We start from the raw sequence: 27,439 nt of genomic DNA, 5'->3' as shown, positions 1-27,439 counted from the left end.
GGTCTTGAGCAAGAAATGTATAAGCCTGGAACATCTTGTTGCACCAGAAAGTAAGGAAGCTTTCAAAGACTACTGAGTGGTAAAAGGACTTGGGGAAGGGGGTATCCTGAAGGAGCTCTCACTGGTCAAAGATGGGACAATTGAGCACCAAAAGGAAAAATAACTGCAATGGGCTGAAACACAGCAAATACCTAAAAATCTACAAGTTCACTTAAAAATAATTAAAATTTTAAAAAATAATAAAAACCTTTGGATTCATCCTTGAAAAGGAAGTAAATCCTGTCACATGCTACAACATAGATGAATTTTGAGGACGTTATGCTAACTGAAAAAAGCCTGTCACAAAAGGACAAATACTGTCTGATTCCACTTACATGAAGTACCTATTGTCAAATTCATAGAGACAGAAAGCAGAATGGTGGTTGCCAGGGCCTGAAGGGAAGCAGAAATGGGGAATTGTTTAATGGGCATAGCCAGGGCTTCAGTTTTATAAGATAAAAAATTCTGGAGATCTGTTGAACCACAAAGTGAATATGTTTAACACTACTGAACTGTACAGTTCTAAATGGTTAAGACAGTTAATTTTATCTTATTTATTTATTTTACCACAATTAAGACAAAGTAAAAAAATAAAAAACCTTCAAGGGCTGCTAAAGAAACAATTCAATATTCTGCAAATTGGTAAATAAAGGGACAGAATCAAGTATTTATCCTGTTTTTGTGGTCAAAAAATGCATTTCAGAGTTACTGAGTAGTTGATGAGGGAAGGTTTTTCCAATAAATGGAGAAGAAATGAGCAAATTAGAAAAGTCATCATTTTGTAAGTCCAAATTAATGAATGTATCTAGGAAATGATCATCATTCTGTGAAAACTGCATAATGGTAAACTTTTACACTGGAGTCATCAATCTTCCAACATTTGAACCCACAGAGCAGTCTTAATATCACTAACAATGGGAAAACTAGCATTATGTGCTGTTTGAGGGTATGTAATAAGAAGTACCTGCACCACCTATGACAGCTTCCAGCAAAAATAACTGGCCTGGAACGTAATCACATATTTAGATCTCACCACCAGTTTACAGGTAATAAAGGGGAGAGAGGAAGTGGTTAAACAATACCATGAGGCTACAACCAGCCAAATTGAGCATGTGAATTCTCCAGGACAAATGACCCAATTCCTTTAACAAATCAGTGGTATGAGAAAACAGAGAAACGGAATATTATAAAATTAAGAGAGACTTAAGAGACATAACCAATTGTTATATGTAGACCTTATTTGGATCCTTCAAATGAAACAAAGGAAGAAAGACATTTCTTGAGATAATCAGGGCAAACTGACAAGGACTAGGTATAAGATAAATTAAAAATTTTGTTGATTTTTGTTAAATGGAATATATTAAATCCTTAGATGTAAGAGATAAAATTATTTGTGAGCAAAATGATATGCTGTTTGTTTTAAACTACTCAAGAAAAAAAGAGTGACTGAGGGAAAGAGATAAAACAAACAATACTGGCAGAATGTGGGCAGTTGGATCTGAGTACATGGGGTTTCAAATGTTTAAAAAATTTCAAAGTGAAAAGTTAAAAAAAGTATACTAATGTCTGCAACTTACTTTTACATGCATAAAAATAAGAGATGGATGGATGATGGACGGAGGGACTGATCAGCAGACAACTATGGAAATGCAATAGAATGTTAATGGTAAAATCTGGGTGGTGGCATATGGATGTTCACTACATGGTTCCTTTTACTTTTCTGTATATTTGAAAATTTTCATAACAAACTGTTTGGGAAAACAAGTCAGCCTAGGTACAATTCAGAACCTTCTTTAATAAATCTTAATTGTTATAACTTTTGCCTGACCTAACCTTAGTTTTTCCCAAGACTTGAATAAAGTGGGACAAGTCATTGGAATCCTTTAACTTATTTAAAAGCTTCCAAGAATAATTCTAAGGCTTCTGACCAGTTTGACAGAAAGATCCTTCAACAACTTGCCTTTCTTGATTACTGCTGTACCTCAATGATATCATAAAACCACCCAATTTTTTTGTTCTGACCTTTGCATCTCTATTCGGTTTCTCAATAGATTTCTTTACTGGGAAAATGCACTGGCCAGTCATCAGTAAATTCTAGCCCATTCAGCAGGTATAATTCTTATGATAAGTAACTCAGTTGTGTTTCTGGCTTGAAAATTTAAGTAGGATGAATTAAATTAGCTAAATAGTTGGGTAAATCAAATTATCAGAGAACTGTTCCCCTGGTGACTATTATGCACGATTTTCTGTAGAGGCAAAGCCAAGGTGAGACTCTGTTTATTAACACATCAGCCAACTGCAACTATCTTTTGGGTCCTGGCAGGAAAGAACTAGCTAAGGTTTCCTATAATTATTATACTAATTTCCCACAAAAGGACAAAACTGATTAACTGACTTGCACAAGGTCAAATAGCAAATGAGCTGTTGAAGGAGGCACAGCATCTAGGATTTGTGACTTCTAAAGAGCTAAGCCAACCCTTAAAGTACAAAATCAAACTTTCTTGAAGGTTTCTCGCAAGAGTCATGGCTGTCCTTGAATGGAGTCTTGCCCATGGATCTACATAAACATATCATTATCAGAAAACCTGAAAAGTGGTACAAAGGATTAAAAATTTTTTTCTCTTTTATCTACTTCGCATTGGAAAATTTATAACATTGATGCCACACAGAAAAAACAAAGTTTGATGTCAGTTAATTTATGTACTCCTTTAATTAAAAAGGTAATAAAAGAATATACTTTATATTGTCTATAATTAATTTCATATGCTTGAAATGGCTTCCAGTCAGAAAACTGCAATTTAAACAAATGTGTCAGCTTTCCTAACTTTAAATACAAATTAATAAACACCCTGAATTTTACTCTGAACATGGGCAGAATAAAATAGAGACTTTTACATACTGTAATCCAAACAATATAAAGCTGACTTAATTTTTCAGCACGAGTTTGAGAACACAATTGAGTAATCTGAATATAGCCACTAATAAGAGATGACTAGTTGTACTTATTTTTTTCATATAAAACTATTAAGTAATCATTTTTATGTTAAAATGTTTTCCAGAATAATGAACAAAATTTTTAATCACTTATGCTAAATGACATGAATCATATTTTAATAATTCATAACCATATAAAATAATTTGGTCCTCCACCTTTCATATGAAGGTCTTTGAACACTTAATTTTTGGCATAACATAAATCAACGATGACAGGAGTGGTTTTGTTCTTTTATTTTCCCCTGAAGATGCTTCATTTTGTGAGCAGGAATTCAGAACTCTTGATATTATCTCTAGAGTATGCTATGGGGCAGGTGTCCCATTTTATAGATCAGATTAAAAAAATAGATGTGACTGCCATGGCTTGGTCAGAGGCATAGGCAGGGCTGCTGCCACACCAAACATGGCTCTGTTTAGCAGGCTTTAAGGATTTCATAACCTGTTAGAGCCTTTCTACCCTGCCTGGCTTAGAATTCTAAGTAATGACATCAAAGTCATTACTATTAAAGAATATGAGTAGATAATTCTCTCCAAATCAGTGTTTCTGGAATGATTTATCAGATTGGCGAGGTGACTGCTTGGGTCCAGGGCAAGATCACACAGCAGACAGGAATATTTCACTTAGAGGAGTTCCCAGCAAAAACTCCTAGGTGTTGAGGGGCGAGGCAGGTAGCCAGAGCAAGGAGGGTAGTGGGGAGCCTGGTGATTAAAATCCGCTAGAAACAATCAGGTCTTTAAAGACCTGATCACTTGTCTCTAAAAGACTGCAAACACTTGGCACTGTTTCCAAGGCTAGCGAGTAAAGCAGTGACAATCAGTGTGCATTCGACAGCAACCCCAGTCACAACATACATGACAATTCCAACTGTAACAATGTGACACTGATAGTACAAAACCTTCCTGACAACTTTATCTGGCTTTAAAATATGATTGTGTTAAAGAAACAGTCTTGAAGCCTCTAGATATTAATTTTAAAATTTATGTTGGTCATAAAGAAGGATCATTTCTTATGGAAGGCTGATTTACATATAACTGTAGATCAATAGTCATGCAAAACATAATCTTTCATAATGGAAATGCACTATTATGAATGTTGAGAAACTCTAACAATGCTTACTCTAGTAGATGCAGACAACATAGCTTATTACCCATAATCACAATTTGGCAGCCTATGTTAAGAGAGTCACACAATGAATCATTTAGTCTAACAAGCCAGTATGCACAGAAAACTATAAATGCATACATGCTTTCCATGCCACATATCACATCTGTGGTTTATGCTAAATAGCATATAAATACATATAAAAGGCAGTGAGAAAGAAACAGAAAATTGGTTAAAGAGCCTTGCAACACGTAATCACCAAACGACCTATAGAGCTCAGGAAGACTCCTCCCAAGCCAGCTTTTTCTACCACCTTGTAAAGGAGTATTTTAAGACTGTGGTTTTTATCTTGCATAATAAAAAACATGAAAGAGAGTTTTCTTGCATTGCCCTTTACTGCCTTAGGTTGAAAAGCTACTGACTGGGAAGGTCATTTCCAGCATTTTCCATAGCTGGAGATCACTACTGCAGAAGGTAACATAAAACGGAACCACTTAATCTGGTGAAGTTTTCTTGTGACAAAGTCCATTTAAAAACTATTGTCCTGATTTCTACCCATCCCTTGACCTTGATGGAATCCAGTATGTACTAGATTTAGGCTGAATTCTACTCTAAAGAAAATGTTATGCTCCTTATTTATATCATTAACAAAAGACAGCCTAAGGGCACATGAAATGTCGGGAAGAGGGCCTGAAATGTAAGCTAAGGAGACCCAAAGTCACCCGCTCAGCCTGACAAGGTCCTCTCAGATGGGCTTTCACTGCCACGTATCTACTGACCACTCCTGATGTATTTTAATAAGAGGATTGCAACTTTGTGATCCTTTTGATTTTGAAGCATTTGGGAACAAGAATGGCCATCCCACCACAAGAGCAATTTCATACCAGTAATACCTAACTTGCTTTTGATTGTTGCGGCCCCCAGGTAAGTGTCTTGGGAGCTGGTTGAAGGACAGCTGCTCTGCAAGCTTCAAGGTCTTCTTTTAGAATGTCACTGTGATTACAGAGCCTATAAAATAAAACAGGTGCTGCAGGAGGTGCTTATTTAAGCACAGACCGTCAGCTTCTAGAATCTATGGTGGTTCCTTGTGGTTTACTGAAATATATCTGTAATATAATCTAGACATTAAAATGCAGCAACTATACTCTCTCGACAAAGATAAAATGGGGCAGTTTGAAAAACTTGTTTGTGTGTATGTAGCAGTTTTAAATCTATCAGAGGAAGTAACTTTTAACCCTTTGTAGACTTTAATGATGTTCAAATCCACAGCTGGGCAATCTCATTCCACATTCCACCTGACTGATAGGTATGCTAGATAATCTTAACAGCAGAAAAGGCTAATTTTATATTGTCAATCATAACACAGTTAGATCTCTACAATTCATATGAAATTTACTTAAATCGTCACTGCTAAGAAATTGAAAACTTCTGGCCTAAGTATAGGTTATGTCCCTTATTTCTGAATGTAGAAAAATGACTATTATTTTTCCATTCAGATCCCATTGCATTAAAATTTTCTTTATTCTTAGTAAGAACAGGAAGGCAGAAAAAGAGGGATTTATTCCTCATTATCTATTTCTAGTCTATTGAGTAAGTGGTAGAGTCTAACACTTTGGCCACTGTTTTAGGTTAGGTCTGTCATTGTATTACAGTATCCTCCAAACAGATTGGTTAGTTACTACTTTTTAAAAAATGTCTATTTTAGGGAAACATGATTCTAAAAGCTATGGAAGAAAATATCAAAGACAAAACATTGCTTCTATTTTAAAGGAGCTGATCACATTTGAAGTTGGGAATATTCAACACATATCTCAAAAACAACAAGGAAGATTTACAAAGCAACTTATAAAGCAACATGTTAATTTGCAAAGTATTACTAATTTGCAATTAGACTACAGTTGGTTAAATTACTGGACCTATTTGATGGCCATGTACCTGATATCACAAGGCTGAAGGAGACGTGGTCTGTCTACTAGAGGCTGAGTGACAAGTGCAGGCTCAGGCCCACCCCTACTCTGAAACAGATCTTTATGCTGGGAAGGAAATATTAATGGTCCCACTAGATTCAAGTGCTATTCTTGAAGTGCTTACTCTTATCCACACTGTTGGTGCTCCAGCTTGGTGCCAAGTCCCAAGCTTCTGTCTGAACTGTAACCCTGGATTCTTAGTCCTTGTGGGCCAGACCCAGTGTTGGGTCTTCACTCCTGATCTCCGCTGCCCCAAACCTTCCTGACTCCATGCCTATCTGACTTATAGTATCTATGAATACTAGGCATTTGTTGCCTAAGCAAAATCTGGATCCTAATTCTTCCTGGAAGCCTTTATCTTGTGGCCACTCAATTCCCAGAATAACACCCTCCCTTAAGAGGTCCCACCAGTGGTGAGCCAGTCTCAGAGCAGTAAAAGGCGGCATCTAATCAATGGTAGGATGTACAGGACAGGTCAGCAGACGGTCAGGAATGATGAAGCAGTAAAGAGACAAAGAGATCACTGGGGTCCCAGGGGTTTGACTAAGGAGGAGGAACTTCAGGCAGGTTTTGGGGGGTGGGGGAAAATGACATTTAAAGCTGAAGAATGGCACAGGCAAAGGTGATAGGGAACGGCAGGGTAAGAGGGGTGTGTAGACCAGCAAGGGAGACAAGTCTGGCTGGATGGGGGTCGCTGCTAGTGATGACAGGATAATAACTGGGAATCATATTACTATGAAACTTTGGAAAGAATGGAGCAATAAACCCATAGATTTCTAAGCCATCGCTGGTTTCTTGAAAGCAGTGTTTTCGAGAAGGTTAGCCTGGCAGTTCCTGCAAAGGAGTTGGTGAAGAGAGAGACCTGAGGCCCTGAGACCAGCCAGGAGACTGACCTTGTGCTCTAGGGGGCAGAGGAAGAGCAGGGGAGGAAGAAACAATCCCTCACCACTCAGCTGGGAGGCACTCAAGTGCCTACAGGGAAGGTAACCGAGACCTTCCCTGGCTGCTGGTGGGGTAGGGCTGCAAAACAGCTCGGGCCAGTCTCCCTCAGTTCCCACTGTGGAATATGTGTCCCAGTCAGGCTAGACCGTCCCAGTTTTTAAGAAATGCTGGCAATTCACAATTGCAAATTTTATTTTTATGTGACAACTCCCAATTTTTAAACTGTGGTGACTAATTCAAAAGAGGATTACACACTGCACTGGACAGACAGAACCCATCTGCAGCCTACAGCTGGGCTTCAGGCCACTAGCTTGTGATCTCCAACTCAGACCGCCTTTAGTCTCACTTTCCGAACCACATTGTAAGCCCAGAGCAAGGACCATGGCTTAATGATTCTGTACCTCCTCTAAAATGCCAGTACTGTGCAACAGTGAAAACTGGCTGACACTCGATAATGCCAGTAGGGTGCGGGTTGGGAGTGTTGTAGTGGAAGCAGCCTGCCTCCTCCATGGGGAGGCATATTTTATCTCTGCCATCCTCAAGAATGGTAATAAGAGAAGGCAGACTTACTTTTAGTGATCTGATTACTGTTTTAAAATTCTCTACAGAAAATGTACCCTCTTATTACCTGCATCTGCATTCCCCCTACACCCCTGCACTATCGCTATGGCATGCCAGTGCTCAGTAACACTTGAATGTCCAGCCAGGACAAATGCCAGGTAACCTTTGTGCTTTGCCAAGCTGATCAATCCAAATGTCAGGCTTACTTAGACTAGCTCATCTCATCTCCTCTAGATGCTTCCCCAACTACCCCACTGATAGGGATCTTTCTTATCCTTGAATTCCTTTGGCACAACACAAAGGACAGCCTACCTTGTACTGTTCTGTAGTTACGCCATGTCTGTCTAGTCTTCTCAACAAGACCAAAAGCTTGGTGAGAAAAGCAACTGAACTTCTGAATTTTCATTTTACTTTAAATTTCTCACCGCTCTCCTCACAATGCTGAACACATAATTTAATGATACTATGCGCTGAATGATAGGCCAAGATTTAAATCCAGATAACAAATTCATATGACATAGCTATTTTCACAGTATTTTTTTATGGTGGTTGTTATACCTGTCCAGGACGTCCTATACCTTTGGCATTGGGTGATCAATGAGATGGTCACAAGCACTGTCTGCATAGTTTATCATCTACTCCAGAATAACTCCCAACTTTCTCTTGCTAAAGGATGAGCTGGTCTGTGCTGAGGATTTCTAACGGTACCCTTCCCACACGATATCAGACTTTAGTTTATAAAATACTCATCAGTTCTTTTGCTGAAAATAATTTTACTAAAGAATTCAAACACTGTATGGAGTTAAATATTAAAGACTGTGTTATAAAAATACTGTAATTATTTTAGAACTCAAGACCTCAATTTCTTTCATCTTTTTTTTTTTATACTTTTTTTTTTTTTTTGAGACAGAGTCTTATTCTGTTCCATGGGTGGGCGAGTGCCGTGGCATCAGGCTAGCTCCCAGCAACCTCAAACTCCTGGGCTCAAGCGATCGTCTTGCCTCAGCCTCCCGAGTAGCTGGGACTACAGGTGCACACCATGACACCCAGCTAATTTTTCTATTTTTAGTAGAGACAGGGTCTTACTCTTGCTCTGGTCTTGAACTCCAGACCTCAAGGGATCCTCCCACCTAGGCCTCCCTGAATGTTAGGATTACAGGCCTGAGCCACCACACCCAGCCCTTTTTTTAAATACTTTTTTTAAAAAAGTATTTTTTTTTTTTGCTTACTCAGTTATCTATTCTTTCATCTTCTATGTATATTTCTACCAAAATAATTCCTGCTGTAAGGGCAGTGACCTGAGGAACCTGTGTCCAGTCTTTCCTGGGAATGTGTGGACCAGCCTGGTACCAACACACTAGCCCTACCACCACCCTGTTATTTGTCAGGTCTGTAAAGTAGTCAAACCTGTCAAATGACAAGTAACCCCTAGAAACATTAATGGCACTTTAAAGAGGATTTTTTTTGTTTGTGTTTTTTACCCAACAACAGTTAAAGCATATAATAAATTTTAAAAATTTTTGGCCAAATTTAAAATAATTGCTTTCTGGCTTCATTTTCATCTTTCAGTCACACAGATTTTAGGAGATAATTTATAAGAAAACAACTCCACTCCAGGCTATTATGAACACCCAAATTAAAGTACAGCTTTTTTTAAAAGTAAGGAAGAGAGAAAAGGAGCTATGCTTTTTCTTTTAGTATTGTAAACTGAGAATTACTTCTTAGCAAAAACAACCTCGTATGAGGGCTACAGGAAATAAACTTCTTTTCCTTAACCGTACCAGATAACTTTTACATATTCCTGGGAGTCTTAACTTTTTGGGGGACTAAATGTATATTTCAGTTGTAGCATAACAGGCTTGACTTGCAGGTTTTATTTTCTCTAGGGAACAGCCATCTCAAAATGGTGTGGTGATCACTTATCAGAAACTGATACCCCAAAATATGGCACTTTGAAATGTTGGACTGACAAAGCAGCCTCAAGGTCTCTCTGGCCTTCCCTCTACCTCACCCCTAAACCTCTGTCTCTCCCAAAGCACAGGATGTACTTCTCTGAAGTTCCCTTATCTGCCTAAAGTCTGGACCTGTCAAAGAAGAAAACAATTCCCTCTGGTTCCTTCCCTGATTTTCACTAACTTAACTTATACTGCAGGAAGAAAGACTGAAGTCTGTCAACACACATGGAGAGACTTTTGTCACAAACAATAGTCTGCTCTGCAGGCCCAAAAGACTTTGCCCTAGGCCACTGTATGTTCTCCAAGTCCATTCATTTTCCCCTAAAAATCATTTACTATCTGCAATTCCCCTGTGCTATATATGTTAAAAATAAATTTTGTTTGTCTTTTCTCCTATTAATCTATCTTTCCTCAGTTGATTTTTCAGCAAATCTTCAGAGGGCAAAGGGAAGTTTTCCCTTCGTCTCTACACTTACAATTTACATAATATGATGTTACTTTAAAAATGTTTTAGAAAATATTTTTACTGTATTTTTAATGAGACTGACGAATCACAGAACACTGTAATTGGTCACATCCAGAACAAAGTTTTAGAGAAGGAAATGGTATTTCAAAATGAGCAACAACAAAAGGCACCGTTTGGAGAGGTGGTCCACAAGTGATGAACGTGTAATTTAGGAATAACTCATACCCATAAAAGTGAGAAAGTGGCAAGGTGACCAATCTTTGTTTCCGATTCCAGTGCCACAGAAAAAATGGCTGGGAAACTCAGCTTGCACCTGCTCATGCGTTTGGCCCTACCTTCCTTCCTGGTCTTGCTCCTTGGAGCCCTGGCTTCCCTTACTCCTATCCCCGTGTTCTCCCCACATCCCAGTCCTGCCCCCCAGCAGAAGCTAGGGTTGGTCTCAACAAGAAGGGAAGGTTTGGAGGTGGAAAAAAAAACTAGAATATTCTTCAAATGGGAGCTCCAGTTTTCTCACACAAAATTCCTTTTACTTGTAGCAGTCTGTGGCGTGTGCTCTCTCTCTCTCTCTCTCTCTGTTTTTTGATAAATGAAAAAAACAAAGAAACAAGACAAACTTTTTGGTCAAACTCATATACTAAAAATTTTTTTGCAAGTGCAAATCAACTAAGCTAAGTTCTTTTCTGAATGCTTTTTCCCCTTTGTTCTCTTTTGGCACATGTACACAGACACATAGAATCAAAATGAGCAAGCTTCCTTATTTCATATTAATTTTTAAATCATAATGATTTCTTTAGTCTCTGTGAGGTTGAACTAACAGATCTAGTCACTGTCTCAAAATTATTGAAAGTAAAAAAGAAAAAAAAATCTAGTTGTGGTTGCTTTCTTGGAACCCCAAAGAGTGCCTTGGCCCACCTCCCCTAGAATGCCCCGCCATTGTGCTTTACCCCCAGAGGTTCAAAACAACAAGATGCTGTTATTATTTCCTGGGGAGCCCCTGAAATACCCTTCAGTCCAATGCATTCAATTCCCTTAACATTTCTTAAAAGGGTGATATTTATTCATAAACAGTTGTGTCTACCTTCTTTTTGCCTGGCTTGCTAATTATATGGAAAACTTGTAGACTGAAGAGTCCTTTCAAATGATATTTACCATCCTGACCACTCTCAGCAACCAATATAATTCTTTTTACTCCACATATAATAAATATCACTAATTTCAGTGGCTGGCATAGTGCCTGGTAGGGATACTTAATAAATATTTGTTGAATAAATGAACAAATGCTTTATGATAGAAAAACTGGTAGAATTAATTGGTGATGAGGTGGTCATTAAAATGCCCCAAACTTTCTGTTTCCATTCCAACCTCTGTCAATTTCCATCCATTTAATACAGTGTAATACCCTCTCTCTCTTCCCCCACATTCCTGACCAGCTAGTTTCCCTCCCTGTCCCTCACCCCTACCCCAGGCTCACTATCTTATAATTAGAACTCACTCAGGCCAAGCTGGGCATCTGAAACTCTGACATGTAGTTCCAGCTTTACACTAGTGAAAAGACAATTTCATCTATTGTCTATAGGTAGGGCAATTCTGAACATAAAAAGGCTTTGATCTTTAAACTAAGAACATATAGTCTGGAGAGAAAAGATTACTTTTAAAACTATCACTTTATCAAGTTCTGGTCTGGTATTTTACATTTAATTCCCAAGGAAATTTGCTGATTAAAATCAACATTTAAAATCCTCCTAAGACCCATGAAGGTTCTTGCTTCTACGTACCAAACAGAATGCATCTACGTACCAAACACTTAAGGACCACAACTGCTACAAAATATAACTAATGAACCAAAGCAGACTGTTGTTGACAGTCAAAATCAGTTATCCTGAAGCAATTTAGCACCTTCACCAATAAGAGAAAAACTTCTAGTGACTCTCCCACCCACAGGTACATAAATAGTACTGAGAACCACAGAGAGGTCTGTAGAAGCTCTACCTCCATAAGGATGCAAATTAAGATTTAAACAGTGTAACAATGGGCTAGAGCTAATCCTTTTACAGAGGTGTAAATGGCTATTCAGAACTGAATTCCGGGCTGCTAGCTTTTGTTAAGTAGCATTACAGACAAATTTCACCCAAGAGCAATGCCCAGACACCAACTCTGAGGACTACTGATGTATTTAATAAAGCCAGTGCAATTTGATATCAAATTTCCTGGCCATAAATCCAAGCATGTAATTATAAAACACATCAAGAATTAGTGTCCTGGGAAAATAAACTGGAAGCGACTATCTCAAGCCGGACATCCAATGGCTGGAACAGCTGTCTGTGAGGCCACAGTGAAGTTTGTATATGGGGTTTTGTTTACCACACAAAAGTTGTAGAAAGGACAAACACATACATAGTTAAACAGTATTTTTCTTTTAAAGGGCTGTCTTACAAAACCTATGTTTTGGTGGCTACCTCAGTCTCCATTGTGCAGCCCCCTGGGTGGTCCCTTCCAGGGGGCCACTTGAAGGGAGCACAATGCCAAAAAGGAGGGAAGGAGGGGACAGCGACACAAAGGGCAACAGAGCGAGGCAGGCTGCGGACCAGGGGTCAGCAAACAACGCTCCTTCTCTTTACTCAGGGAACAAGGGCTCCTTCTCTTTACCTGGAAACAGTGTGATTAAGCTGACAGCTTGAATTATGGGCTACATTTTGTAGGGTACCGTCCGTCTGCACTAAGGTCCTCTTTATTGTAGCCCAGCCTGCACAAGCAAAATCCCTGCCTTCCCTCTTCCTCCCCCCGCCCCCGCCCCCTGACTTTGCCCTCCAAACAGACCTCATCATTCTGTTCCACTTTAATTCTCAGAACTAACCCCTCCCGTACCACTTTTTTTTTTTTAAGTTTCTTAATGAGGAGCTAGCAGGCCTGGGAGAATTTATAATAGGTGTTTCCCTCTACCTTTAAACAGAGATAACCAGCCTGAACCCATCACTCATTTTTAGCAGTCAAGAATCATTAGTGATGGCTGCGGACGTCTTTTTTGAAATGAGTAAGTGTTCTCAGTCCACTCTCTCTGATAACTCTATGGATCTCAAACTTAACACATAGGTTGACAAAAATCCTCCTGACTGGATGGTTGAAGATGGGAAAAATTTACTCTTGCTTCCCTCAGTTTCTTTTAAACCAGCACTGATAGAGGGATGTAGTCTTTAGGGTGCTGGCTGAGCTCTCCAATCTGAGATGTATAAATGGATCTCTAGGACTTACAGAGCCAGTCACCTAATGTGACCTTGCTTTAAAAAAAGAATGTGGAGGGTGTAGGGCGGAAAGCGGCTGATCCCTTTCCTCCCCATCTAAGAGTCATGGCCGACACCCTCAACAGGTTAATGAGAGAAAAGCATAATGAATTTATTTAGACATAGTTTTCCATGATGTGGGAGCCTTTAGATTGAACACTCAAAGACACAGGGAAAACTACCCATTTTTATGCTTAGGTTCAGTGAAGAACGGACAGCCACATAGAACTGTGACTGGACTAAAAGGGTATGACCTAATGCTAATAGATTGAATGGGGAGACTCAGCAAGGCCTGTCCACATTCTTCTCGGCCTCTCTGTGCAACATTCCTTCCTCCCTGGTATAGGGCAAGATCCTTTCTGGAATGGCGGGTCTTATGACCTGCAATCAAACAAGACAGTTTAGAGAATTTCTCTATGGCCAGTTCTTATACAGAAATGCAGAGGAAAGTTAGACTAATATGTTTAGGTTTTATGGCTGCCTTTGGGGAAAAGGGATTCTGTTTCATGCCCTGCTTAGGAAAGAGGAATTCTAGTTTCAACGGCTTGCCTCAGGGAAGAATGAGGTTGAAAGACAGGAGGGCAGGAGAAGATCAGAGAGAAACTTTAATTCTGAGGTCTCCACTTTGGGACATCATTTTCTGAGCCCCAACAATGGTCTTATTATCATACAATTTATGCCTTCCCCAAACTTAATACAATCAAGCCCTGTATTATGGAAAAGTTTTAAAATACTATGAACATATTAATTTTTTATTTATTAGATATTACTATAATCAATTCTATAATTAAACTCTAAAGGGTGCTTATGGTAAAAAGGCACCCAATATTGTCAATAAAGAATTACTGCTGGGCTTAATGGCTGATATAGGATCATAAAACAAAACATCAGACTTTGCTGTGTTGTTAACATGTCTGTCTCTCTCTGTACAAACACACACATATATGTGGGTATGTAACAGAGGAGACAAGGGGACTCAGACTGGGCTGGTAAGGGTTATACTACGTGAGCATATCCAGGGAGAAGGGAAAACAGAGGGCATGACAGGATGGTGGACAGGCTTACTGAGGGCTCAGGCAACATTCAGATCCTGAAATAAGTTGCCGTGTCACTTCTCCAGGATAAGTGAGACTCCACAGAGGGCGATTAAGGCTCATGAATGGGAATGGGGTCCAGTGCAGAGTCATCCTCCACTGACCAGGTGCTCAGATGAGGAGGACAGTTTCCTTCCTGGGCTCTGACTCTGTTCCAGGTCTACCTCCATGATAACATTGAAATAGGAGTAGCAATACCCTGGGAAGGCTGAATGCTTGGTTATTAACATTTGCCCCCTGTTGTATGTACAGGTCCACGGCCGGTTAGGAACAGGGTTGCACAGCAGGAGGTGAGTGCAGGGTGAGCAAGCAAAGCTTCATCTGTACTTACAGCTGCTCCTCATCACTTGCATCACCACCTGAGCACCATCCTTCTTCCCTGGTCCCTGGAAAAACTGTCTTCTATAAAATCAGTCCCTAATGCCAAAAAGGTTGGGGACCGCTGCTTTAGAGGATCAATACAGGTTGAGTATCCCTTATCCAAAATGCTGCTTGGGGCCAGAAGAGTTTTGGGATTCTAATTTTTTTGGATTTTGGAATATGAGCATCCCAAATTCAAAAACCCAAAATCTGAAATGCTCCAATCAGCATTTCTTTTGAGGGTCACGTTGGCACTCAGAAAGTTTCAGGTTTTGGAGCATTTTGGATTTTTACATTTGGGATGCTTAACCTGTAGTGTATCAAATTGAAGAAGCTGAATCAATTTATTATTCAAATGCTCATTCAACTACGAAGCTAAGCATAAGCCAAAGACAAAAAGAAGAAATAAGAAACAACAAACAAGAAAGTGAATAAGAACAAATTATCATTATGAATGAATAAATGGATTAATTGTAGAAGGAGAGTAGGCAGGATGCCAGCAAGAAAACAACAAAAGCTAACTGGCTCTCCTAGGTAGACCCTGGGAACCAGGTGAAAAGCCTTCTCATGTCAGTGTCAAGAGTTCAGGGGATGTCAGATAAGTGTATCCCAATTCTGGGTAGGTACACTTTTCAAAACAATAGAAACCAATTCCAAGTGTGTTTACGATTACAGATGAAATAATGCTCCTGCAACAACCATGCCCAGTACACATCCACGTGATGTGTAACACAGCGGACCATCAGTCCCATGGAACAATACTGGAAATTCTGTTAGGGTTTCAGTTGTCCTGGAAAGCAGTGCTTTTCAATGTTTAAGGTGGCAGAACACCTGAAATTCACAGAACTTTTTGCCATGAAGTATTTTATATATTCCATTCAGACAATGAATGTATGTACACAATACAACAGTCAAACCACGAGCACATTTGCCCACGATTAAAAAAATCTGTGAAAGCTAACAAGATCAGCTGTTTTCACACTTTTCATTATTTTTCATTTGGTACTCTCATTCATTTTATTTTCCTCTAGTAGACAAGCTACAGCAGGTACCAAAGTTTTAGTAAAACAATTTTCAGAAAATTCTCAAAATCACAAAGATTCATTTTCCTATGAACTTGGAAAAGACTACTTAACTGTAGAATAATTCTACTGAAATATATCTGAGAATCACTGCAGTAAACAAACCCAAATCTAGCATTGTTTTCAGCAGATTCACACACATTTCAAGTCCATCAAAATGACAAGCAAATGAAAATAAATTTACTCTGACAAAGGAAAATGGTCAGAAAAAAAGTCAGAAAACTAGCTGAAAGCCATAAAAGATGGGATTCCGAATTACTCCTCACATGTCACTTGTAGGTTAAGGTAATACTCTAAGTCTCCCAACCCAAACTCAAAATAGTGAGATTCAGTAGAAAAGTATAGAAAACATACTAAGGTCTCCCTTTTTGCTTAACTTTTGAGTGTCAGATTGTTTTATTCGCTTGGCCTATCTGCACACCTGTCCCCCTCACTCAAGGGAAGTTTTCCCACTCAGTCATCAAGCTTGAATGTTCTTCAAATCATACTTTAAAATGAATTTGATTTTTCCAGAAGCCAGTCACCAGTAGCTCAAAGACTGTTTTTCACAGGTGAGAACTATGCGTTAAAGAGCATTAAAGGGAAGATATGCCATGAGGAACTGAAGCAGGAGGAATAAAATGAACAACAAAAGGGAGCAGTGAAGGCAGGGATGCAGAGGATGTTTGGGGATTTGCCGACTGGCAACAAGGAACAGATTCCAATTTGTTCTGATAAACCACACTCCCCTATCCTAACCCATACACCTTGGGTGGAGCTGAAGGTGAAGCATGGAGTCCAGGTATAAGCTAATGGTACTCTCCCCTTGCTACAGTCATTATGCAGGGGGTTAGCACATGATATGGTCAGAACCAGTGAGAGATTTTGATTCAGCAAGCCAGGACAAAGGCCTCTAGCTGCTGGGCCCAAGAACTGAGCCAAGCCAGAGGGAATGGAGCCAATGGAAAGAGAGGAGTCAGGGCCCACTGGCACCAACTGAGCCCCAGGGAAGCTAGCCTGAAGACTGTCCACCTCTGGGCTACACTGACATGCGCCACTAAAGTCCCCTTTGACTTAAATCAGTTTAAATTGGATCCTCCGTTACTTACAACAGAAAGAGTCCTAATGGATTCAAAGAGAAAATAAATTTTAAAAAGAGGTGACATGGTCAATAATATCCAGTAATTTACTGCTTCAGTATCAGTTTTATTTTTATTGTAAGCATGTTAAGCCTTTGACTATAAAATATAAAATACTTTGTACAGATGAAGAATATTTACTGTATATGTAAAAAAGAATGGTCATTAAAAGCATCCCCATAATAGAAAATTTCCAAGGCCATCCATGAAAGCTATGGAGCTAGCCATGCAACCAAAGGTGCCCTTGCCTCCACAAGGCAAACACCAGAGAGCTGTAGTACATGGTTTTTAAGCTTTGGCATTCAGGAGATTTAAAAAAAAAAAAAACAGCTTTATCGAGATATAATTCACATATACAAGTCACCAATTTGAAGTGTACACTTCAATGCAACCATCACACAACCTAATTTTAGAACATTTCCAAAAGACAGTTTGAGGGCTTGTTTTACTTTGATTTTTTTTTTTCTGCTTATAAAGGTAATACTTACTCATCATAGAAAACTTGTATGTGGCATTCTCATTTTAAGCCACCAGGGTCACAGGTCAAAAATCTTGCTAGGGTAGAGTCTGCCTCTAGACCCGGGTCCTTTGGCTGTTCCCTGCATCTACAAACTCTTCTTTTGACCAAATCCAGCAACACTGTGGTTGCCTAGTTATATGTCCATCTCCCTTCTTCCTTCTTGTGGAATTCCAATTTTGTTCAGTAATCAAACTCTCCCTCATGTGATTCTGGGGAGATAACCCCTTGTCTGATTCTGGAGTAGATCATGATTAGTCTAAGCCAGGGGTGACCAAATTCAGCCACAGTCTGTTTTTGTAAGCCCTTGAACTAAGATTTAAAGAGAGAAAGAAGGTAGGGCATGGGGAAGAAGAGAGAAGCCTAAAATATTTACTATTTGGCCTTTTATAGAAAAGGTTTTCCTACTCTAAGCTAATTAAAATAACTCCTGCAAATAATTAGCTTAGGAATGGACCTATGACCAAATTTTAGTCAATGAGATGTAGGGGAGTCTAAAGAAGACTTTCCTTGCTCCTAACAGAGACCTAAGAAGAGAGGGTCTTTTTTATCTTTGGAAGATGTACTGTCTAGATGAGGCCGTTGGCACTTATATTAGTCTGCCTGAGGGCACTAAAACAAAATACCATAGACTAGGTGGCTTAAAAAACCAAAATTTATGTCTCACAGTTTTGGAGCCTGGGAAGTTTAGGACCAAGGTGCTGGCCCACATGGTTCCTGGTGAGGGCTCACTTCCTGGCTTGCAAACAGCCACCTTCTCAGTGTCCTCACATAGTGGGAGAGAGGAAGAGATCTCTTGTGTCTCTTCTTCTAAGGGCATTTAATTCCATCATGAGGGTCCCACCCTCACGACCTCATCTAACCTGAATTACCTCCCAAAGGTTCCATCTCCAAATACCATCACACTGTAAGTTAAGGCTTAAATATATGCATTTGGGGGGGAGAGACACAAACATTCAGTTCATAATAGCATCGTTATTGCTAATTTGCTCCTGGCCTCAGGAAGATGTCCATATTGAGGATGTCAAAACAGGGAAATGGAAAGGATCTGGGTCTTAGATGAAAAAAGTGGAGGGAAGTACCAACCAATCCAGGGCCTACTCTACTTCTGGACTCCAGAAATGAGATATAACAACAAATGTGCTTCAGGCAATAAGTATTCCTGTTATTTGTACCCAACAGCATCCTGATACATCAAGAAAATTAATACTTAAATGTTCAACAAGGCCCAAAAACTAAGTCTGAAAAAAGAACTCTGAGGCTGGGTGCAGTGGCTCATGCCTGTAATCCTAGTACTTTGGGAGGCCGAGACAGGAGGATCGCTTGAGGACAGGAATTCAAGACCACCCTGGGCAACAAAGAGACATCCCATCTCTACAGAAGATAAAAAAATTATCCAGGTGTAGTGGTGCATACCTGTAGTCCCAGCTACTTGGGAGGCTGAGGCGGGATGATCACTTGAGCCCAGGAGTTTGAGGTTGCAGTGAGCTATGATGATGCCACTGCACTCTAGCTGGGGCAACACAGTGAGATCATGTCTCAAACAAGAAAAAGAAAAAAGAGAAAAGAACTCTGTTTGATGGCTTTTCTGTAATTCCAATGTATGTTTCACTGCAAAGAATTTAAAGAGGTTTCTTAAAACAACAAATGTGCATCCTGCCCTGTCCCCCTCTCCGCCTAACATGTTTTCTCTTTGTCTTTTTTAAAAATATGAGCTAACAGCAACATCCTTGCCCTTGGTGTAGCAGGGCCAGGATGAAGCAGAACCAGGTGGCGGCTTATGTGCTAGGACTGAAGAGATGAGGAAAAGACCCGTGCAGACCCTGAATGTATCCCCTTGGCCTGTAGTGATGCTATACACTGACATGTGAGCCACTCCTTTGGTTGCAGTAACCAACAGTTCCCAGACATGGGCCATGCTGGCTTGTCTCCAGGCCTTTGGTCATACTGCAGCCCTCCCCCAAAATCTAGAATGGCTAATCTTCAAACAGCCAAACCAACCATCACGGCTACTCTGGTTATCTACTGTTGTGTAACAAAATAACCCAAATTCAGTGGTATAAATCAACAACTTTTTATTATGCTCCTGGTTTCTGTGGGCCAGGAATTTGGACATGGGCAGGGGAGTATGAGGGGTAGAGTACCTTAACATTCCATTGGGAGATCTACCTAAAATGTTATAATTTACTTTTATATGAAATAGTGAGAGGAATTATAGGAAAACAGTTACATAGTCATCATTGTCATCATCTTTTTTTAAATCTCCCTGAATTTCCTTATTAACACATTAACTGCCATGTGAGTTGTATTTAACTCATGGTAGTTTTGAGCCTGGGGCCTTGTGAAGCATATGTAACTCACACATCTCTTTACCTTGGTGGCCTCTTGAACTATTTTTCAAGTTGCATATAACTCACGCACAGAAAACAATAAAAAAATAACAAATTTTTCATTAAATTAGAAAGGACTGTTTTGTTTTCAAAGTTTTTATTCCATTTTTGTAATAAAACACTGTGGCCCCACAGTGTTTCTTTCTAGTGTGACAATGTGTTTTTTAAAAAAAGAAGAAGAAGAGTGCCACTAGGAGAACAAACCAAAACTCATGGATTTTTCATGAGTTTAAAAATTAAGTTACAACAGACAGCAATACAATATTAGCAGAAGACTTCAATATCCCACTTTCAATAATGGATAGAAAAACCAGACAGAAAATCAACAAATAATGAACTTGAACAATGAGACAGACCAAATGGACCTAACAGACATATACAGAATCTTCCATCCAACAGCAACAGAATATACATTCTTTTTAAGCACTCACAGAACATTCTCCAGAATAGACCATATGTTAGGTGACAAAACAAGTCTTAACAAATTTAAAAAGACTGAAATCATACCAAGTATCTTTTCTGACCAAATGGAGTGAAATTAGAAATCAATAGCAAAAGGAAAACTGAAAAATTCACAAACATGGAAATTAAACAACACACTTTTGAATAACCAATGGATCACAAAAGAAATCAAAAGGGAAGGAAATTAGAAAATATCTTTTTTTTTTTTTTGAAAGGGTAAGTAAAGAGGCTTTATTGGAGCACTCCTAGGTGAGGGTAATGGGTCCCGAGAGAGGGGGGCACAGGTGAGGTTCTTGGGTCCTGGGGGAGAGAGAGAGACCCGAGAAGTTGCCTAGAAAATATCTTTACACAAATGAAAATAAAAATACAAGCAATCTTAAGCAAAAAGAACAAATTGTGAGGCATCAATTTACCAAACTTCAAGCTATACTATAAGGCTATAGTAACTAAAACAGCATGGTACTAGCACAAGAACAGAGACATAGACTAATGGAACAGAACTGAGAACCCAGATATAAAACCATCCTCATATAGCCATCTAATCTTTGACAAAGCAGACAAAAATATACACTGGGGAAAAGAATCCTCATTCAATAAATGGTTTTGGGAAAACTGGATAGCCACATGTAGAAGACTGAAACAGGATCCACACCTTTCACCTCTCACAAAAATCAACTCATGGTGGATAACAGACTTAAACCTAAGGCATGAAACTAAGAATTCTAGAAGAAAATGTTGGAAAAACTCTTATAGACATTGGCCAAGGCAAAGAATTTATGAAGAAGACTCCAAAGGCAATCATAGAAACAACAAAAATAAATAAAAGGGACCTGATCAAATTAAAAAGCTTCTGCATAGCCAAGGAAACTATCATGAGAGCAAACAGACAACCTAAGAATGGGAGAAAATATTCGCATGTTACACATCCGATAAAGGGCCGATAACTAGAATCTATATAGAACTCAGGAAAATCAGTAAGAAAAACTCAAACAACCCTATCAAAAAGTGGACAAAGGACATGAACAGAAACTTTTCAAAAGAAGATAGACTAATGGCTAACAAACATATGAAAAAATGCTCAACAACTCTAATCATCAGGGAAATGCAAATCAAAACCACAATGAGATACCACGTATCCCCAGTGAGAATGGCCTTTATGAAAAAGTCCCAAAACAATAAATGTTGACATGGATGCGGAAAGATAGGAACACTCATACACTGCTGGTGGGACTGTAAACTAGTATAACCTCTGTGGAAAGCAATATGGAGATACCTTAAACAGATACAAGTAGACCTACCATTTGATCCAGTAATCCCATTACTGGGCATCTACTCAAAAGAACAAAAGACATTCTATAAAAAAGACATCTGCACTCAAATGTTTATAGCAGCACAATTCACAATTGCAAAGATGTGGAAACAACCCAAGTGCCCATCAATACATGAGTAGATTAATAAAATGTGGTATGTGTATACCATGGAGTTCTACTCAGCCACAAAAAACAATGGTGATATAGCACCTCTTGTATTATTCTGGATAGAGCTGGAACCCATTCTACTAAGTGAAGTATCCCAAGAATGGAAAAACAAGCACTACATATACTCACCATCAAATTGGTATTAACTGATCAACACTTAAGTGCACGTATAGTAATAACATTCACTGGGTGTTGGGCAAGTGGTGGTGGGGGAGGAGGGGATGGGTATATACACATAATGGGTGCAGTGTGCACCATCTGGGGGATTCACATGCTTGAAGCTCTGACTTGGGTGGGGCAAGGGCAATACATGTAACCTAAACATTTGTACCCCTGTAATATACTGAAATTTAAAAAATTAAAAAAATAAATTAATTAAAAAATTAAAAAAAACACAAAAATACAACATATCAAAACTTATGCGATGCACTAAAAGCAGTACTAAGAGGGATGTTTACAGCAATAAACATTTGCATTAAAAAAGAAGAAAAGCTCAAATCAACCAACCTAACTTTATACCTCAAAGAAACATAAAAAAAAACTAAGGGCAAAGTTAGAAGACAGAGGAAATAATAAAGATTATGGCACAAATAAATGAAATAGAAAATATAAAAACAATAGCAAAAAAATCAATAAAACTAAAAGCTGGTTTTTTGAAAAAATAAAATTGACAATTAAAATAGCCCATTAACCATTAACTAGACTACCCAAGAAAAAAGAGAGAAAGCTCAAGTAAATAAAATCAGAAGTGAAAGAGAAAATATTGCAACTGATACTACAAAATTTAAGGTATTATAAGAAATTATGAATAATTATACACTAACAAACTAGAAGAAATAAACAAATTCCTAAAAACATACAAACTACCAAGACTGAATCATGAAGAAACAGAAAGTCTGAACAGACCTAAATCTAGTAAGAAGATTGAATCCATAATCAAAACCCTTTCATCAAAGAAAAGCCTAGGACCAGATTCCTTCACTGGTAAATTCTATGAAACATTTAAAGAAGAATTAATACCAATCCTTTTCAAACTACTCAAAAAAATTGAAGAGGGAAGAATATTTCCAAAGTCACTTTACTAGGCTAGCAATTACCCTGATGCAAAAGCCAGAGAAAGATACCAAAAAAAAAAAAAAAAGACAACTACAGGCCAATATCCCTAATTAGTATAGATGCAAAACTTGTCAACAGAATACTAACAAACCTAATTCAACAGCACATTAAAAGAATCATACCCCATGACCAAATGAGATTTATCTCTGGATGCAAGGACGAATCAACATACAAAAATCAATTAATGTGATACCTCATTAACAGAATGAAGGATAAAAATCACATGACCATCTCAATAGACACAGAAAAAACGTTTGACAAAATGCAACACCCTTTCATGATAAAGACTCTCAATAAACTAGAAATAGAAGGAAATTACCTTGACATAATAAAGGTCATATATGGAAACTTCACAGCTTATATTATACTCAATGGTGAAAAACTGAAAGCTTTTCCTTTGAGATCAGTAATAAAGTAAGAAAGTCCACTCTTGCCACTTCTATTCACTACAGTAATGAAAGTCCTAGTCAGAGTAAGTAGAGAATAAAAAGAACTAAAAGCCATCTAAATCAGAAGTAAAATTGTCCCTGTTTGCAGATGACATGGTCCTATACATAGAAAACTCTGAACACTCCAGGAGAAAAAAACTGTTAGAACTAATAAATGAATTCAGTAAAGTTGTAGCATATAAAATTAACATACACAAAATCAGTTGTGTTTCTGTACACTAAAAACAAACTATCTGAATAGGAAATTAGAAAAATAATCCTATTTATAATAACACCAAAAAGAAAAAAATGCTAAGAAATAAACTTAATTAAGGAAGTAAAGACTTGTACGCTTAAAACTATCAAACATTGATGAAAGAAATTAAAGAAGACACAAGCAAATGGGAAGACATCCATGTTTACAGATTAGAAGATTTAATATTAATAAAATGTCCATACTACCCAAAGTGATCTCCAGATTCAATGAAATCCCTATCAAAATCTCACTGGTATTTTTTTCTAAAAGAGAAAAACAATACTAAAATTCACATGGAACCACAAAAACCCCCTAATAGCCAAAATGATCTTGAGAAAAAAGAACAAGGATGCAGGCATCATACTTCCTGATTTCAAAATATATTACAAAGCTACAGTAACAAAAACAGTACCATAAAGAGGGATATAATGACAAATGGAACAGAATAGAGAGCCCAGAAATCACTCTATGAATATACATGCACCTGATTTATGACAAGGGTGAGAATAATACACAACAGAGAAAAGATAGTCTCTTTAACAAATGGTGTTGGGAAATCTGGAAATCCACATGTAAAAGAATAAAGCTGGACCCTTATCTTACACCATGTAATAAAATCAACTTGAAATGAATTAAAGATTTAAATGTAATACCAGAAAATATCAAACTCCTAGAAGAAAAGAGAAAAAGCTTCATGACTGTGGTCTTGGCAATGATTTCATAGATATAATACCAAAAGCACAGGCAACAAAAGTAAAAACAGACAAGTGGAACTATGTCAAGCTAAAAAACTTCTTCACAGCAAAGGAAAAAATTAAGAGAGTGAAAAGGCAACCTACTGAATGGAAGAAAATATTTGCAAACCATATTACATAAGAGTTTAATTACTAAAATATATAAGGAACTCATTCAACTCAAGAGCAAAAAAGCCCCTAATAACTCAATTAAAAGATGGGCTAAGACTTGAATAGATATTTCTCCAATGTCTCCCTAAAACATAGAAATGGCCAACAAGTATATGAAAAGATGCTCAATGTCCCTAATCATCAGGAAAATGCAAATCAAAACCACAACGAGATATCATTTCATACCTGTTAGGATGGCTATTATCAAGAAGAACAAAAGATAGTAAGTGTTGGCAAAGAGGTGGAGAAACTGGAACTCTTGAACACTGTTGATAGGAATGAAAAATGATACAGATGCTGTGGAAAACAATACAGAGATTTCCCTAAAAATTAAAAATAAAACTACCATATGATCTAACAACCCCACTTCTAGCTATTTACCCAAAAGAATTGAAATTATATTTCAAAGAGATATTACCACTATGATGTTTATTGTAGCAATAGCCAAGATGTGGAAACAACCTAAATGTTCATCAGTGGATGAATGGATAAAGAAAATATCTTTATGATATATACATAAACGATGGAATATTATTCTGTCTTTAAAAGGAAGGAAATTCTTACACATGCTATAACACAGATGAACTCTGAAGACATTACGCCAAGTGAAATAAACTAGACATAGAAGTTTTTGCTTACGTATCTTCAAGCTCACTGATTCATTTCTCTACCATGTCCAATCTACTGATAAGCCCATTGCAGTCTTTCTTCATTTCTGTTACAGTGTTTTTTACTTCTAGCATTTCCTTTTGATTCTTTATTACAGTTTCCATCTTTCTGCTTACATTACCCATCTGTTTTTGCAGATTATCCTCTTTTCCATTAGAGCCCTAGCTTACTAATCACAGTTATTTTAAATTCACAGTCTGAGAAATCCAACATATGCCATATGAAAGTCTGGTTCTAATGCTTTCTCTAATGTGATTTTTGCCTTCTAGTATGCCTTGTAAATTATTTGTTGAAAATGAATATGAGGTACTTGGTAAATAGCCCTTTATAGTGAACAGGGTGAGGTTTTATGTTCATCTGGCTAGAAGTGAGGTGGTTTTTACTGTTTATTGTGGCTATAAATGTAGGTATCAGAAGCTAAAATTTCTTTGGGTGCCCTTGTTTTTGTCTCCCTGTTATCTTTGGGTTTCCCTAGAGATGACTTCTTAACTAAGGTCTGAGCCATACGGTTCATTCAGTGTATCTCCCTATTGATGTGGTGATAAGGTATGAGGGAGAGGAAACATTCTATAGTCCTAGGATTAGGTCTCAATCTTTTAGTGACCTGTGCTTGTGGGCTGTGACTTTTACAAGTGCTTTTCAGTCCCAACTCAGTCCTTTGCTCCATGTCATCCATGTTCTTCTGAGGGAGGCCAGCAGCCCATGGTGAGATGGCTGGCAAAAGCTAGGGAATTGAGTTCATTCAGGTCGGCCCATGGAGATTTTTTTAACATCTATACAGACACCAAGTGACAATTGACTGTGATTACTGCCCACCTTGCTGACAATCAGGTCTCAGGACTACTGCATTCTTAGAAACCTAGCTTGGACTTTTGAAAATTTAAATCAAAATAAGGATAGGGAAGTCTTAGATTTTTCAGAACAAAATAAGTAACCTAACAAGAGAGGCACAGGCGATACTGGGGAATGAAGTGCCAAGCAGAAAACAAACGGGATACCCTGATGGCCACATCTAATAGCACTGGGTTATTTTTCCAGAAGTATAATGCACAACCTTACTTTGGGAACAAAGGCCAGAATCTATGTAGTGGCAAGAAAAGGATTGGGGCTACCTGTGTTGAGGGGGTAGGGGTCATGTCCAGAAAAAACAAGTGACTGTGCTGATGTAAACAAACATGAAAGCCTAACAGCATCTGAAGCAATGCTGAATTTTTAAATAGGCTTCCAGTTCCTCATAAAGTGACCTTAGGGTAAATTCTAAAAGAATACAGTTAGAACCCATTGTTCCAGGCATATGATCTCCAGCAGAAAGTCTTTCTCAGATGCAATAACTTCTTTCCTATATTTTAACTTTGAAGAGGAGCTAAATTAAAATCACTGGATGGGATTCAATCTATGTGATCACATTTTTATGACCTTGAGAAACCAAGGCTTTCATCTGACTTAGTTTAAAAGGCAGCATTACATTCTGTTTTCAGTCACACCCCAGAGGAAGAGAGAACAACGCAACTTTGCAAGTAGTTTGTTCAAGCCTGAAGAAAGACACATAGCACTTTATTGGCCTATTTGAGGCTAGAAGGCCAAAAATCAATATAGATGGAGGGAAAGGTCAAATTGCCACTGCTTAGTTTTCTGTTTGCTTTTTCTAATTAAAGAATCTAATTTGCTTCTTGAGCTTCCTTTTTAACCTTATGAAATATTATCCGCTAGCTTTCTAGAGTTACTGGGAGACAGCACAGGGGACCAGTTAACAACACCGACTCTGGACCCAGGGGGCCAGTTCAAAGTGCACTGAGCCACTTTATGACTTGGAACAAGTTATTTAACTCTCTGTACCTCAGTTTCCTCATCTGTAAAATGGTGATGATAACAGGATTAAATGATTATAAATAAAGTTCTTACAACAGTGCCTGGCATGGAGTCAGTACTATCGAAGGCTATATCACCATTATGATTGTGATTTGGGAGGTAGAACACAGAAATTAAGAGCATGAGTTCTGGCACCAGGCTGTCAGTTGGACCCTAGCTGCATCTCTGACCAGACTGGTGACCTGGGAAGGTTATTTAATCTTTCTAACCTCTAATTGAAACATTCTATTTGGCATCTACAGAACAACTCTTCCTGGTTCTCCTCATTCTTTCTTGAAGCTTCTTCTTAGACTCCTTTACTGATTCTTTCTGATTTTCCTGAGCCTGAAGGTGGAGTCAAGCCTTAGACTGTTTTCCTATTTATGTTCACTCCCTAGCAATCTTCTCAGAG

At 38.3% G+C, this 27,439-nt stretch overlaps 1 protein-coding gene across 1 annotated transcript in view; it reads right to left on the bottom strand.

Moving 5' to 3' along the window:
* The window catches only part of KIZ (kizuna centrosomal protein), a 110,017-nt gene that overhangs the window by 39,482 nt on the left and 43,096 nt on the right, over positions 1–27,439 (bottom strand). The gene's annotated exons all lie outside the window — the stretch shown is intronic.

The sequence above is a fragment of the Lemur catta genome, chromosome 17, assembly GCF_020740605.2.
Source record: "Lemur catta isolate mLemCat1 chromosome 17, mLemCat1.pri, whole genome shotgun sequence".
In the NCBI taxonomy this organism is placed as follows: Eukaryota; Metazoa; Chordata; class Mammalia; order Primates; family Lemuridae; genus Lemur; species Lemur catta.
Note: the sequence above shows the minus strand (reverse complement) of the source record. Positions and strands in the feature narration are given on the sequence as shown.